The 15541-nt window shown below is 34.4% G+C and overlaps 1 long non-coding RNA gene across 1 annotated transcript in view; it reads left to right on the top strand.

Moving 5' to 3' along the window:
- Positions 1-3246: 3246 nt before the first annotated feature.
- LOC120225732 overlaps positions 3247-15541 on the top strand; it is a 36989-nt gene continuing 24694 nt past the window's right edge. Inside the window, exon 1 of the long non-coding RNA XR_005526878.1 lies at positions 3247-3328. This is a non-coding gene — a long non-coding RNA (uncharacterized LOC120225732). The remainder of the gene's footprint in view (positions 3329-15541) is intronic.

The following is a 15541-nucleotide window of genomic DNA, read 5'->3' as shown; positions in this document are numbered from 1 at the left end:
TCTTAAATATTCAGGCAAATTTGAAGTTGACTGTTCCATTGAAAACAACTTATCCAAGAGTGAAAAGTAATTAAAATCACAGTATATTGAGATTCCCCCCCCCCAGGTTTACTTTCATAGTTTTCATTATCATTTGGTTTTGTCATTTAAAGAGAATCAAAATACTGACTACTTTGATTCATTTTGAACTATTAAATATGAAAACTTTCTCTTTTTTTCCAGCATTTGGAACATAGCTAATTCAACAAATTATGTGCCAGCTTATGTTGTAAATCAAAATTATCCTGTTGGTCACTGTTCATGATCGAAGGCATGAACTATGCCTTCCAATATTGAACATGGCTCCTGATAACACTCTTTTTTATCTTTTTAAAAAGAGAATAAGAGGGGCGCCTGGGTGGCTTCGTCGGTTAAGCGTCCGGCTTTCGCTTAGGTCATGATCTCGCGGTTCGTGGGTTCGAGTCCCGCGTCGGGCTCTGTGCTGACTGCCAGCTCAGAGCCTGGAGCCTGTTTCAGAGTCTGTGACTCCCTCTCTCTCTGACCCTCCCCTGCTCATGCTGTCTTTCTCTCTCTCTCCTAGAAATTAATAAAAAACATTAAAAAAAAAAAGAGAATAAGAATGATTTTATACTTTCTTTTGATTTACATATATTTTATTTTTTGGTCTCATTCTAATGTACTCACTAGACCCTCCATAACAATCTTGAGCAGGGATGGGATTTGTCTCATTCTAATTTTAAATACAGTGAATCTGACATGTCATTGTTATGTTCTATAGAGACTTTTTATTGGTAACTTTCATAAACTTAATGAAGTTTTTTTTCTTTTCTACTTTACAAGGACTTTTCAAAAATTGATGAACTTTTAATTTTAGAATATACTTAAATTTATAGAAAAATGTTAAAATAATACATCTATCCCACATCCATTCTCCCTTGTTATTAACATTTTTCATTAGTATGGTACATTTGTCACATGAAATTACTATACCAGCACTGATAGATTATTATTAAGTAAGCCATACTTTATTCAGATTTCCTTAACTTTCATCTCACACATTTTTTCTGTGTCAGAATCCCATTCAAGATCCCATGTTATATTCATCATCATGTTGTCTTCAGCAATGCTTGGCTGTGATAGTTTTCCAAACCTTTTCTATGATCTTGATAGGTTGTGTGTGTGTGTGTGTGTGTGTGTGTGTGTGTGTGGTGGGGAGGGAAAGTAATGGTCAGTATTTTGTGGATTTCCTCTACTGGTGTTTTTATGTTAGTGTTCTCTTGTGATTAGATTGGGATTGTGAGTTTTGGGGAGGATTCCACAGAGAAAAAGTACGGTGTGATGACACCATATCAAGGTTCCATACTATCAACATGGCATATCACAGCATTAATCTTGATATCATAGTGAAGGTTTGTAAGGTTTCTGAACTATGATGTTCTTTTTCTCTCTTACTATGCTCTTTGAAAGGAAGGAATGTTATTCTTTTTCTCACTATGTTCTCTGTACAGGCCACACTGCTGGAGTGGGGAGTTGTGTTCTACCTCCACAAGGGTGAAGTATCTACATAAACTGTTTGGAATTCTACATGGGATGTTTGCCTATTATCTCTCATATATTTATTCATTCAATCATTTATCAGTATCACTATAGAATTATGGATATTTATTTTATATTTGCATCAGAATCCAATACTACTTTATTTTGCTGCTCAAAGTGTTCCAGCTTTGGCCATTGAGAACTGTTTCATTTGGCTCTTGTGTCCCTTTGACATATACCATTATTGTGGTTTTGTTTGACTACTTCCTAGTTTTCTAGCACCATACAGTGCTCCGGATTCATCTTGTATATTTTCTTCCTCATTCCTAGATTCACCCATTTCTCCTCCAATGATTCTTGGTTCTATTTATTAGAAAACAATATTAGAAACAGAGAGAGAACCTGCCCCCACCATCTACCATCCATTTATTTAATTATTCACTTCCGATCTACATTATAGTGGCTTCTGAATTGATAAACCAAACACTCACGGGAAACAGTCTGATGTGCTATGTGCAGTCCTTTTGTCTTTAGTTTTCTAGGCTCCACAGATTTCCAAAGTCACTTAGGTCAGCAACTTTCTTCCTTATGCCCTTCAGGAAGGTTAATTAATGCATTCATAATAAAAGTTATTCTGTTACATTCTGCATTCTGTCCTGGGACCCCCTGACATCCTAAATTACTTTTTTCAAAATTTTATACATGAAATTTCACTCTGTCCTGCTGGTGTTATATAGCCATCATTACAGTATCATATGTAATAGTTTCACCAACTGAAAAATTATCTTTACCTATTCAACCTCTATTCTTGCTATCATCCCTGATAATGTATTTTAAAAATATAAATTTATACAGCAATGACTAAATATGCTAGCCTAGGAAGCACTATTGGCTGTTTTCTTTATTCTCTTTGATTTCTTTTTATTTAATCAATCATGAGTCTCCTTATACTCTTTAAAAAAATGTTCGGAGATTTGACATTTCTGAGTCCATAAAATTTTCTCTACTTTTATTGGGATGGGTCAGTAACCACATATTTTGTCTAGACACACCCTATTTTCTGTCCAAAACAACCTTGGGACAATCAATCACTACGGAGAAATTTGGTCTTTGGTGATACAAATAATACTTTTCATATTACCCGTTCACATTAAATCAACTGTGGCATCACCATAAAAGTTTTTTCACTTATGTGTGCCTAATTTTAATTATCATAGCCAGCTATGGATCTGGTACCCTCAATAAAACTTGAACTATACCATGTGTACCATGTGATAAACAGTCTCTTCATTATGTCATGAAATTTTGGTTTTCATAAAAAGTTTCAGCTGTGGCATATACACATAGTAGATATGTATTTTGGATGCCTCTCCAACATCCTTTTTACTGTACTTGTTCTTAGTAGCAGCCATGTAATTTGGTAGCAATTGTTCTCATCCCAAACACTAGTGGTGAATCTTGACTATCTTATTCTAAGGGAGTAGTGCAAGTAACAAAGACTTCATCCAACCAGCACATGATACTCCCTTGGCCATAGGAATCAGCATAGTGGTAGTCTAATCACTGCAACACCCAGGGATTTTTTAAGATTATTATGGGATGATATCCCTGCTCTCCTTTTCCTTGATGCAAATGAGGAATTATGATACCAGTTATTCATGACATCATATTGTGACCCCAGGAGAAGCTGATCTAAAACCAAGGCTCATGTATGGAGGCAGAAGTGAGAAATATCAGAGATGTGGACCTAGAATCTTTATCTCATACCATATGACACCTATCAGGACTTTTTGTTAATGTGCTACATTAATCCTCTTATTAGATTAAGGTACTTTGAATTGCATTTTCTATTATCAGCAATTCAAAGTGCTCAAACAGATGAATATAATAAGGGAATAAGGAAGCTTTAGCCTGTTTAAAATTCACTGAATTAATTCCAGTATATCTACTTTGACCTTGCTTTGTCAGTTCTTCTCTTTTTCACTTTTCCTGATCACATATTTTATAGATTACTTTTATCTGTTGCATCTAGACAATCTGCTTAATATGTGAAATAAATTATTTTAAAGAATTAAAATTTTCCGGGGCGCCTGGGTGGCTTAGTCGGTTAAGCGTCCGGCTTTCACTTAGGTCATGATCTCACGGTTCGTGGGTTCGAGTCCCGCGTCGGGCTCTGTGCTGACTGCCAGCTCAGAGCCTGGAGCCTGTTTCAGTCTGTGACTCCCTCTCTCTGGCCCTCCCCTGCTCGCGCTGTCTCTCTCTCTCTCTCCTAGAAATAAATAAAACATTAAAAAAAAAAGAATTAAAATTTTCCAAGGGCTCTACAGCATGGAGCTGAGGCAGAAAATGAGATAAATACAAATAAAATAAAAGATATACAATGATATGCTTCTATAATTCTTCTGATTAATCTTTGTTATAATGATTTTATATCTCCTGGACATGAAAATATTATACAAATGCCAGACTAGCTATTTTCTACCTTGCATCTAATATAATAATTCAGAACTTCAGATATTTTATATGTACTTTTAGCTGAAAAATATAGATGGGTATAGTTTAATTATATACTATTATGTCTAAACTACAATTAAGTTATTCATGAATATTTGGTCTTGGTCTGTTTTGTAAGTACATAAATCCTTACCCTCCTCCTTCTCCAAAATACTTCATAGTAAACGATTATTAATTAAAAACTTACTATGTGTTAGAGATCTTCTTATGGTTTCAATCCTTCTGATTCTGTTAATAGGTAGATATACCAACCCATTTTGGAGATTAGACAATAGAGATTCAGATAGACCTGGTCTCATACCCAATATTACAGTTACTAGGTAGCTTAAGTACAAGTACTAAATATTACACAGTTACCTAGGCCTGTGTAACTCTAGAGTCACTTACTTTACTCATTGCATTTTCAGGTTCCATAATTCTCCACCCTCTGTCTTTTTCTCTCATTGCTTGCCTACTTGTGTGTAAAAAGAATTTTAATCTTTCCAGAACAGTTTTTGTGAGCAAACTAGAGAGGAAAGTGGGACAGAAGGAAGGCAAAATAAAGTTTTCCCATGGCCAGGGTCACTGCTGGAATAGATCAAATTAATACAATAAATTCTAAAGAGTAAGCACATGTGGATAGCAGAATGGACATGTTGAAAGTGACTTCCTTAATGTTCTATAGTGAAAACATGGATTATAGATGAATCCCCATGTTTTTCAGGGACTCTGATAGTGTGGATCCTACTTATAGAGACATGGTTATAAAAGAAATCCACATGTTCTTTTGAGACTCTAATTTATTTGCATATTTCTTTCCCTCTGTAGTTGGGTTAAGGGGGGAGGTAGGTGGCATGTCTTTTTTAGTCTTCCATGACATAGCCCATGTGGAACTGCTTTTGTTTGGCAGTTCTTTTGATGCCAAATTGGTAATGATTAATCCCTTTTAAATTAGATGTATTATTGCATCTTGCTTGCAAAGGCTTTTATTTTAACTTAAATTTTTTTTCACTTAAAATTTTTTAGTGATTTAAAACTTATAAGAAAGATTCATGGAACACTGAAATTTTGACAAATATTTTAGAGCAAAAATTCAGAAAGTAAAATAATTCTTTCGGTTCTGCTGAGACCAGCGAACAATTACACTGAAATGCTCACAATGAATATAATACATATATTGATTATCTGACCTAGCTTAATGACTCTTGTGAAGGCATCATAGTAAAATTTTACATGGGTCAGAAACACTTTGAGTTATGTCGTAAGACATGGGAACAATTCAGCTATATCTGAAAAATGGAATATACTAAAGAATTGATTCAATTATATAAAATTTTTAGACTCAGTAATTCTTTATATCTTTAGAGTGCACTGATTAGTAAGGACTAATGCGTACACTTTCCTGTAGCCAGATGAGAAGAAAAGTCTGGTTATTTGAAATGTTTCTGTTTCTGTAAATCAAATAAAATTGTAAGTTTGATCACTCTAAACATTTAAATCGAAATAATAATAACAAATTGTATTAGGTATTTAGAGAAAATAATTTCCTCCCTCATATAAACTATTTTTTGTCATTGATTCAATTAAGTGAAAAAAATGGGAAAATCTCACTTTCAATCTAATAGGTAGATCTGAGATTTTAAAATGGAAAAGGCTTCAGAGCAACAGTATCGTGGGATATAGTGTGTTGAATTTGGGATCACTGGGAAGGAGAGTTTTTGAAGATGCCCCTGTGTTTTGCAAGCCTACTTTTTTTCCCCCTTGTAGTTCGTGTTTATGGTGTGTTGTTCAAGTTCCTCAGGTAAATCATTTCTTGCTGAGTTTGTGTTGAACAGCAAAGAGGAAAGAGCTTATTATCATTGTGTCCTTGAGAAACTAATAATGATCATTATTAAGGGTCTCATGACTGTTTGAAAAGTATGGCAACAGCCTACATATTATATAGTCAAGAAGTTGCCAATTAAAATGCATATGATGGCCTCAGTATGTGCTTGGTGGGGTTTTTTGTTGTTGTTGTTGTTATTGAATAAACCTGAATAATAAGGAAAGTAGAAGTTTATTATTCATACAAATATATATATGTATACATATATATAATTTTTCCATGTGTACTGAGAGAGATATTAGGTACTTTTAGTCTCAAGGAGACAGAAAAAAAATAAAATTTTTACAAATTGATAAAGCTCACAAGAATGAAATGCAAGGCTATTTTTTTCCAGATTATTGGGCCACTTCCCTTCTATATAGATTGGTCCTTAGTATTTCTAATAAATTCTGTGTTGGTTTTAAATTAGTTTTAATTCAGAGCCTCTGTATATTTTGCAGCATTGTAATGTATCTGAGAAGACACTAGTACTCAGTTTGTTCTATAAACTAAACATATGATTGTTTAACATTTTTATAAAGCATTTTATTTATGTATATGTTGTATATGTATTTGCAGTTAAATGCTTATACAAAGCTATGTTAATGATTGCTGTAATGGTCCTAGAAGTATCAAAGTGTGGCTCATCATACCCACTTAAAATTATTATACAATTAACTTTTATGACACTGTGCATGTGACAAAATATATTTAAAAATTTTTTTTTATTGTTTATTTATTTTGAGAAAGAGATAGACAGAACGTGAGCAGGCAAGGGGCAGAGAGAGGGGAGTCACAGAATCTAAAGCAGGGCTTGAACTCAAAATCTGTGAGATCATGACCTGAGCTAAAGTCAGATGGCTAACAGACTGAGCCACCCAAGCACCCCAAAATGTCAGTTTTTAAAATTTTTTAATGTTTATTTTTGAGAGACAGAGTACGAGTTGGGGAGGGCAGAGAGAGAGGGAGACACAGAATCCAAATCAGGCTCCAGGCTCTGAACTGTCAGCACAGAGCCCGATGCAAGGGTTGATCTTATGAACTGTGGGTCATGACCTGAACCGAAGTCAGACGCTTAACCGACTGAGCCACCCAGGTGCCCTGGCAAAATGTCATTTTAATGATTAGACATATGTCTTTTATGTTTGTATATTCTATATATAATATAAATTAAATAAAAAATAAACTGAATTTTCAAATTAAACAAAAACAAAAGTATTTGTATCATTAATACCATTTTTGTTCTTTTTGAAGAGTTGAAAAATTCATAGGTTTTATGTTTTTGTGATATGATTTTAATCTAATATGAATACAGAATATATTAGAGTAAAATATAAATCAGAATATTTTTTATTATTCTACAGTTCTTAGATTATTCATTTTTAAAGTATTGAACATAAAAGGAAAGTGGAATGCATAAACTTTCATCTGGTTAATGTCAATGCAAATAGTTAGGTTCAATTATTTAGATGTTTTAAATCTTGATTCTTAATTTTATTTTTTGGAGGTACAGTTAGTGTTTTTTTATACATAGTATATCATGACATTTACATAGCTTAGTATTATATCATAATATGCTATAAATTGCATTACTTTACTTGAACCTTATAATAAACCTAGAATAAGAGCAAGGTAGGTTCTTTCCCCCTTAGTAAATGAAAATCCAGAAACGGAATTTGCTGAAGTTCATGGGGCCATTAAAGAATGGAGACAAGAATAGATACAAGCATTCATGAGAATCTGTATTCTTTCCATTTTAACACATCTGTTACAAAATATGCAATACAAATAGTTAGGGAACATATAAAGAAAATAACTCCTTAAGAATAATAACATATATGGATAAATTTAGCAAGAAATAAGCATGCCTATTTGAAGGAAATGACCCGATTTTACTGAGGGGAGTAAACAAATTTTTGAGTAATGGTGAGAGAGGTTTCTGGAGAGGAAGAAGTCCACTCTCTCCAAGTTAACCTATAAATTTGACACATTTCTAATCAAACTCCCAATGGGACTTTCCTGGAACTTGTCAAGTGATTCTAAAGTTTATCTGGAAAAAAGTTAATGAATAGCCAGAACTTTTATTTTTAAAGAAGAGCAATGTACCCACCAGATTGTAAAATGTACTATTAAACTATAAAAATAATATGCAGTAAGTTTGTGCCAGACTAGACAAAAAGATCTGTGAAACAGAAGACAAATGCAGAAGCAGAACAACTATATATGGAATTTTAGTATATGATAGAAATGACATTTCAAACTAGTGAGGAAAGAATGGATAATTAAATAAATGGTGTTGAAGCCAATTGGAAACAACCTCACACCTTACACCAAACTGAATTCCAGATGAGTAAAATATTTATATGGAAAAGCTGAACTTATAAATCTACTGGAGCAAAATATAACTGAATATTTATATGCTCAGAGATTTTCTAAGATCCAGTACCTAAAGAAAAAAAACATTAATAAGTTTGAGTACATAAAAATGTTAAAATTTAGTATGGGTAATTACCATAATTAAAATTTAAAAAGCTAATTGATTAACATAGAGGTAATGACATTAGTAATTAGAGATCTTATTAATAAGAAAGTATGAACACGATAAGATAAAAATGAACAAAGAGCAAGTGTAAATTCACTAAAGGAGAATTACAAATGAACAAAAATCAAACTAAAATGTTTACTATATTAGCAAAACATGGATATTAAATCAAGGCAGTGATTTTTTTGTAAAGGAAAAATCAAACACTGAATTTTATTAAATATAGAGAACACAAAATTTTTCAAGACTTTCACATAGCTACCTTTGCAAGTCCCTATTTATACACTGTAAATCAGAAACTCGTGAACATTTTTTTCTGTAAAAAACCCTAAATCTCTACTTGGTTGAATATGTGATAAGGCAGTAACATGTGGACTTTGATTTCCATAACTTCTGAGTACTGACTTTGACAAGTGCCAAATTATAGACATCATGAGCATAGTGCTGCAACACTGCATTACTAGCAATATTTTGTTATTTTTATCTGATGTTCATGAGTAATCTAGCAGAGACTAGATTTCCAAAGAGAAGGTCTAATATGCTATTGTTGGGACCTGGTGGAGATTTTTCAGAGAAAGGAGGTATGAGTACCCAGTACCTTTTTCTCTGTGAAATGCACTCTCTACCCTTCTTCCTTTGAATTGCTTTGTATCTCACCAACCTGTGGGCTTTGTTACCACCTTGAGAGAAACAGTGGAGTACAATGGTTAAGAATATAATCTCTGAAATTAAACTGCCTGGATCCAAATCCTAACTCTATCAGGCAAGTTACTATACTACTCTATGCCTTAGTTTTATCATCTGAAAAATGAGTTGTTGTGAAATTTAGATTAATTCATGAAAAGCGGCTAACATAGGGTTTGGCTCATAGGCAATACTTATAGTGCTTAGCTGTTACTATCTTATTATTGCATATGAAGAACATGGAGACTTCTCTCCAAGTCAATATGCTAGCACTGATTCAGCAGGGGAAAAGAGAGCAAAGAAGACTGGGACCAGAGACTCAGTTGGTTTGTGAGTTGGACTGATGTATCCCCTAAACTGCATGCGTGCCTTTATCACAGAGCTATGGCTACAGAAACAGGCTAGGAATTTAGATTACAGAACCCTGGATTTCCTTATCCTTAAAGAAATGGTGTTTATTATTGATAATTATCTAAACATGTGGACATTATTTAATTTTATGTAGTTGTAATTTAAAATGAATTAACATAATTTCAAACAATGCAACCTGAGTTATAAGTAGGAGTTTTATTTACATTTTCTATATTAATTTATATTTAACAACTACAGACATTTTTGTAAGAAGTCAGAATTTGAACCCAAATGAAAGAAAACCTTCAAAGCCACCCTGCTTATTTTTTTCCACTCTGCTTATTTTTCATATTTGTGCTTTCTACATACTTTTCCTCCATATTTTCTATTGTTCATGTAAAGTTGTATTTTTTTAATTCTAAAGTAGGTAATAGATATTGTATACATGGATACCATAGGTAGGTTTATTTATCTTAAACACTAATTCAATATCCTAAAGTCATACTGAAAAATACTATAGACAGTATGTAGTTTCAGATGCCAATAATTTTCATGGATGAATCACATGACAGCTGAAAAAATACCATAAAACATTCATAGACTGGAAGAGAGTTTCATATTACCACATGAGAAGGTATATGTATTTGTCCTTATTGTACATTTTTCAAAATCCAAATATACCAAAGAAGGGTACTTTAGAAGCTAAAAAGAAAAAAAATAATAAACATATTTTAAATCTTCTGTTATATTTCAATCCCTACACATTGTTTGTAATCATAAATGTTTCTCAATGTTTTCTTTTAGAAAGTTTGAACTATATTTGACATCTAACATTGTATAAATTTCAGGTGTACAACATGCTGATTTGATACATTTATATACTGTAATGTGATTGCCATTGCAGTGATAGTTAGCACTTCTGTCTTGTCAGAAAATTACCATTTTTTAGTGGTTGGAATGATTAAGTTCTAGTCTTTTAGCAAGCCTGATGGTTATAGTACAATATTGTTGTATCTATTTGCCATACTATGCATTAGATCTCTACACTTACTCGCTACTTCTTATAAGTTCGTGCCCTTAAACAGTATCTGTGCTATCCTCCATCCCCAGAACCTCTAGTAACCACCATTTTACTTTGTTTTTATAAGGTGGGCTTTTTTCAATTCCACATATAAGTGATATGATACAGTACTTATCTTTTCCTGACTTATCTTACTTAGCATAACACAGTTGCTGTGACTACAGTACCTAGCCGATTACAGGGGTCGACTCTGAGTTTGTGCCACAGCTCACACCAAAGAAAAAGGAAATGGAGAGTGAGGACCTTGCAGGACTGCCATTCTGTTCACTCTTTGCTGAAGAAACTTAGACACTGCCTCTAGGAATGGCGTTGTTATAGTTGACCAAATTGTCCTTTTACGCTTTTGTGGTAAACGAGACTTTATAACTACGGAAAATATTTTCAGGTTTAGAATTCTGACCTTCTTACACATTTCAAGATACGTTGCAAGGAAGTTTGGGACTCTTACAAAAATCCTGTGGGGGCAGAATGTGTGTCTCATAATTGCCTTATAGAAGACCTGTCTGGTACTTCTCAGGCCCTCTGATCTGACGTTCAGGTTCAGTAGGTCTGGGGTGGGGAATCGAACAGATTCCCATGGTCTGTCAGGAAGAGTATTTCAGAAATAATTTGCTTTCAAAAAGCTAAAGTCTTTGTTACAATTAATGAGCCTACTCATTGACATGTCATTATCTCCCAAAGTCTATGGTTTCTATTAAATTTCACCCTTGGTTTATAGTCAATAGATTTGGAAAAATTTATAATGCCATATATCTACCAGAGTATATGCATGTTATGAGGGAGGCTATGCATGTGTGAGGGAAGGGAGTATATGAGAAAGCTCTCCTTCTGCTCAATATACTATGAGCCAAACTTCTCTAAAAGATAAAGTCTAAGAAAAAAAAGCTAAACCTAAATAAGTGAACATCAGACCTTGAATAAACATTAGAAATAAGTAGATGCTAAAGAACATTGTATGTTTATGAGATGTTGAAGAGAACACCTGACAATATGAGAGAGAACAAGATTTGTCTGATTTTAATACAGATTTTCAACCCCGGTTTTCTTCCCCAGTGATGCTTAATAGTTAACTTCCTAACCCCTCTTTGTATTTTTTTATACTTTCTGTTAAAACCCCCACCCATTCCTAGCTTGAGTCTTTTTAATACCACAATCCTAGGTCAAATCTTATTTCAGAAGCCAATAAAGAAACAAGTTTTATTGAGTGTAAAGTCACTCTAAAACCTCCAATTTAACTCTCTTCTTTCCTTTCTTGTGAAGTGGAAGACAGTTTCTCTTTCTTTCACAAGGAAGTTTCTTCAGGTGTGCTTTAAACATGTTCTTAGGACTTTTCTCCAGCAATTCTCCTCCCTCTCCTACCTAGTCCCTGTATATTGAACTCTTATCTTTTTCCTCTTTGCTAGCTCCTTCCTTATCACCCTAAAGAGGTTATTTCTCACAATGCTGCTTTCTTCACTAGCTATGCCATGTAATTTTACCCATCATTAACCCAAATTCATATAAGAACCACTGGTATGGGGTGCTTGGGTGGCTCAGTCAGTTAAGTAACCAACTCTAATTCAGCTCAGGTCGTGATCTCATGGTTAGTAGATTTGAACCTCAAATTGGGCTCGTAATCACAGTATGGAGACTTCTCGAGATTCTCTGTCTCTCTGTCTCTCTGTCCTGACCTCCCTTAAAATTAAATAAACACTACAACAAAACAAAAACAATCTCTGGTTCTTCTCTTTCCTTTTCTTATCTCCCATGATTTCTTAATTCATTTAATTCTTTTAAGCCTTATTGACTACTATGTCCCTCTTCATACTAATTATATCCTGATCAGTCATTTAAATCTTTTACCTGCTTGCTGTTTTTGTGCAATTAACACTTCTTGTAGTTCTTACCCTCTGGCTTCCAGAACACCAATCTCTCCTGCTATTATTTCTATAGCTCTTTTTTCTGAGACTCCTTTGATGACTTTTCTTCTGTTAAAGTACACTTCCAAAATAGTAATATATATGTGTGTGTGTGTGTGTATATATATATAACTCTACTACATATATAAAATGAGTACTCATCACATATTTTATTCAACTTATGAATTAATGAACAAATAAGATGTTACAGATGGTTTAGAATGTTTTTAGAAAGGTATAAGTGTGAGTATATGTCTTTGTGTGTATAATCAATTTAATAAATATTATAAAATTGCTATTAGGTAGTGAGATACAAAACTATTTTATATTTTATAGGCAGTAAACCATCATTTGTGGTTGTTTTTCTTACTCACAATCCTATCTATCCTCCCTCTGCTTATAGGGTAAAGAGAAGAAATAAACTTCTGTTGTATTTATGGTAACTAGGATTGTATTAGCATCCTACTGCTGCTGTAACAAATTAATACAAATTTGGTGGCTTCAAAAAGACAAATGTATTATCTTATAGCTCTTGAAGTCAGAAATCCAACGTGGGTTTCACTGAGCCAAAATCAAGGTGACAGCAGGTACAGTGCATTTGTTCCCTCTGTTGGCCACAGAGAAAGAATCCTAGATGATTACATCCACAGGTGTGGCTTTTACAACTTGTATATTTACAACAGCAGCACAAACTTTTTTTTGATTTCTATACACCTTATCCTACTGACCCCCTATCTAAATTCCCTAACTGATTGTTTCACAAGCATCTCTGCCTTAGTCAATTCAGACTGCTGTAGCAAAGTACCATAGCCTGGGTGGCTTCTGAACACAGAAATTTATGTCTAATATATCTCAAGACTGGAAGTCTGCAGTCAAGGTGCCAGGATAGTAGTGATCTGGTGAGGATCCTTTTCTGTGTTGCAGACTGCTATCTTTTCTTATTTTCACATCACAGAAGGGTGGAGAGCACTATCTTAAATCCTTTTTTAAGGACATTAATGCCATTCAGGAGGGCTCTACCTTCATGATGCAATTACTTGCTAATATCACATTGAGGGTTAGGATTTTTGACATATAAATTTTGTGGAGATACATTAAGTTCTTTGCAACCTCAATAATTCAGTGTTGGTCTACATCAGATATACTTTTCCTTCAACGTCTCCTATCTTAACAAATACAGTAAAAATGTGGTTTGCAAGCATAATTCACTTTGGAAACATGCTTGTAATCCAAAGCACTTGTATATCAAAGTGAATTTCCCCATAAGAAATAATGGAAACTCACGTGACTCACTCCACAACCTAAAAATATTCACATAAAATGATTATAATACTGTAATATGATACAAACTAATAAACAAAATTCAAAATATAAAGAAAAATAAACAAGTTGACCTGCACTTACCTTTGAAAACCTTTGTGGCTGAGGGAGACAAGAGAGAGGAGGGTTATTGTGTAGGATGACCTTCACTGTCACTAACAGAATCATTGCTATCTATTGGCTCAACGGAATCTTTCTTTTCATGCAACTTTAACAAGGACCCTATCCAGTGACACTTGATTTTGCCTCCTTTTGAGGATTTCACGGAAATGTGACATTTCATTGTCATTAATCATTCATCATTCACACTGCTACAGCTTTACTCAAGTGGTGTTTTCTACAAACTTTTGCAGTGTTTCCCACATTTTATACATTTTCTAAATCTCATTTGAAGTGATGGATTCCCTCACGTTTTTGTCCTTCCATGCAGTCAAGATCTCCTTCATAACCTCTTGCTGTTGCTCATGATGAAGACCCATCTGTTCATCAGTGTTCAGCTCCTGGCCCTATTCTTCCACCAAATGTTGAATGTCATCCTCATTCACCCCCCAGTCACATGGTCTTCCCCAAGGACACAATTTCATTGACAACTCCCAGCTCCTGTTTATGAGCAAGCCCCTCTAAGTCATGTCCAAAAAGACAATCAGATCATAGTTTTCTCCAAGCAGAATTGAGGGTTCTCTTGGTGACTCAATCCCAGGCTTTATTGATGATCTTGAGGCAATTCACAATGTGGAAATGATTTTTCCAAAACTCTTGGAGGGTAAGGGTGTTTCTTCAGTCACCTTGAAGCATTGCTGAAATAGTGCTTTGGTGTAAAGCTTTTAAAGTTCAAAATGACCTGCTGATCCATGGGCTGGAGGATTGGAGGGGGTTGGGTGGAAGGAACTTGAGCTTAATGAACTCAAATTCCTCCAGTAAGTCATCCTTAAAGCCTGAAGGATGAGCAGTGGCATTATCAATAACCATCAAGGCTTTGAGTGGCAGATTATTTTCTAAAAGGTCACTGAAGACCTCATTAATCCACTCAGTGAACAAGATACAAATGACCCAAGCCTTGCTGTTAGACTTCCACATAATGTTTAACTGGATCCTCTGCACCTTGTATTTCTTAAAGGCTTGTGGATTCTCATAATAATATAGAAGCAGGGGCTTGACTTTGAAATCTCCACTTGCATTAGCACAAAACAAAAGGGTGAGATTGCCTTTCATGGACTTGTAACTGGACATTGCATTATCTCCTTCTGTCATGTAGGTCCTCTGGCATCTTTTTCCAAAAAAAGCGCTGTCTCATCACAGTTAATAACTTGCTTTGGCAGATAACTCTCAAAAACCATGAGCTTCTGGAACTCAGTAGAGAACACCTGAGCTGCCTTAGGGTCTGAACTTGCAGCCTCTCCATGCCTCAAAACATTAGTGATGCCACTTAAAGTTATCAAATCAGCCCCTGCTTGCCTTGAAGCATTCTGTTGACATACCTAGCAGTTTACTTATGAGGTTGGTGCACAAGGCCTTTGCCTTCTTACAGATAAAGTTCTTTGACACAATGTCACCTGCTAGTTGTTTCTTGTATATCCAAACCAGAAGCGACTTTTCTACATCTTTTAGAACACATGGCTGTTGCTTTGATATTCTCCTGATTCCTTTTGCTGCTTCTAGCCCCCTTATCTCTTATTTCTTCTTTAATATTGAGCAAATGGTTAATGTAGGCATCTTATAAAATCCAGTAATTTCAGCCACTTGCATATCTCATTCATACTTCTCCATGATTT

This window comes from Hyaena hyaena, unplaced genomic scaffold (assembly GCF_003009895.1).
Source record: "Hyaena hyaena isolate Hyena2069 unplaced genomic scaffold, ASM300989v1 scaffold_1496, whole genome shotgun sequence".
Taxonomy (NCBI): Eukaryota; Metazoa; Chordata; class Mammalia; order Carnivora; family Hyaenidae; genus Hyaena; species Hyaena hyaena.
This window is presented reverse-complemented; position numbering and strand designations above follow the sequence as displayed.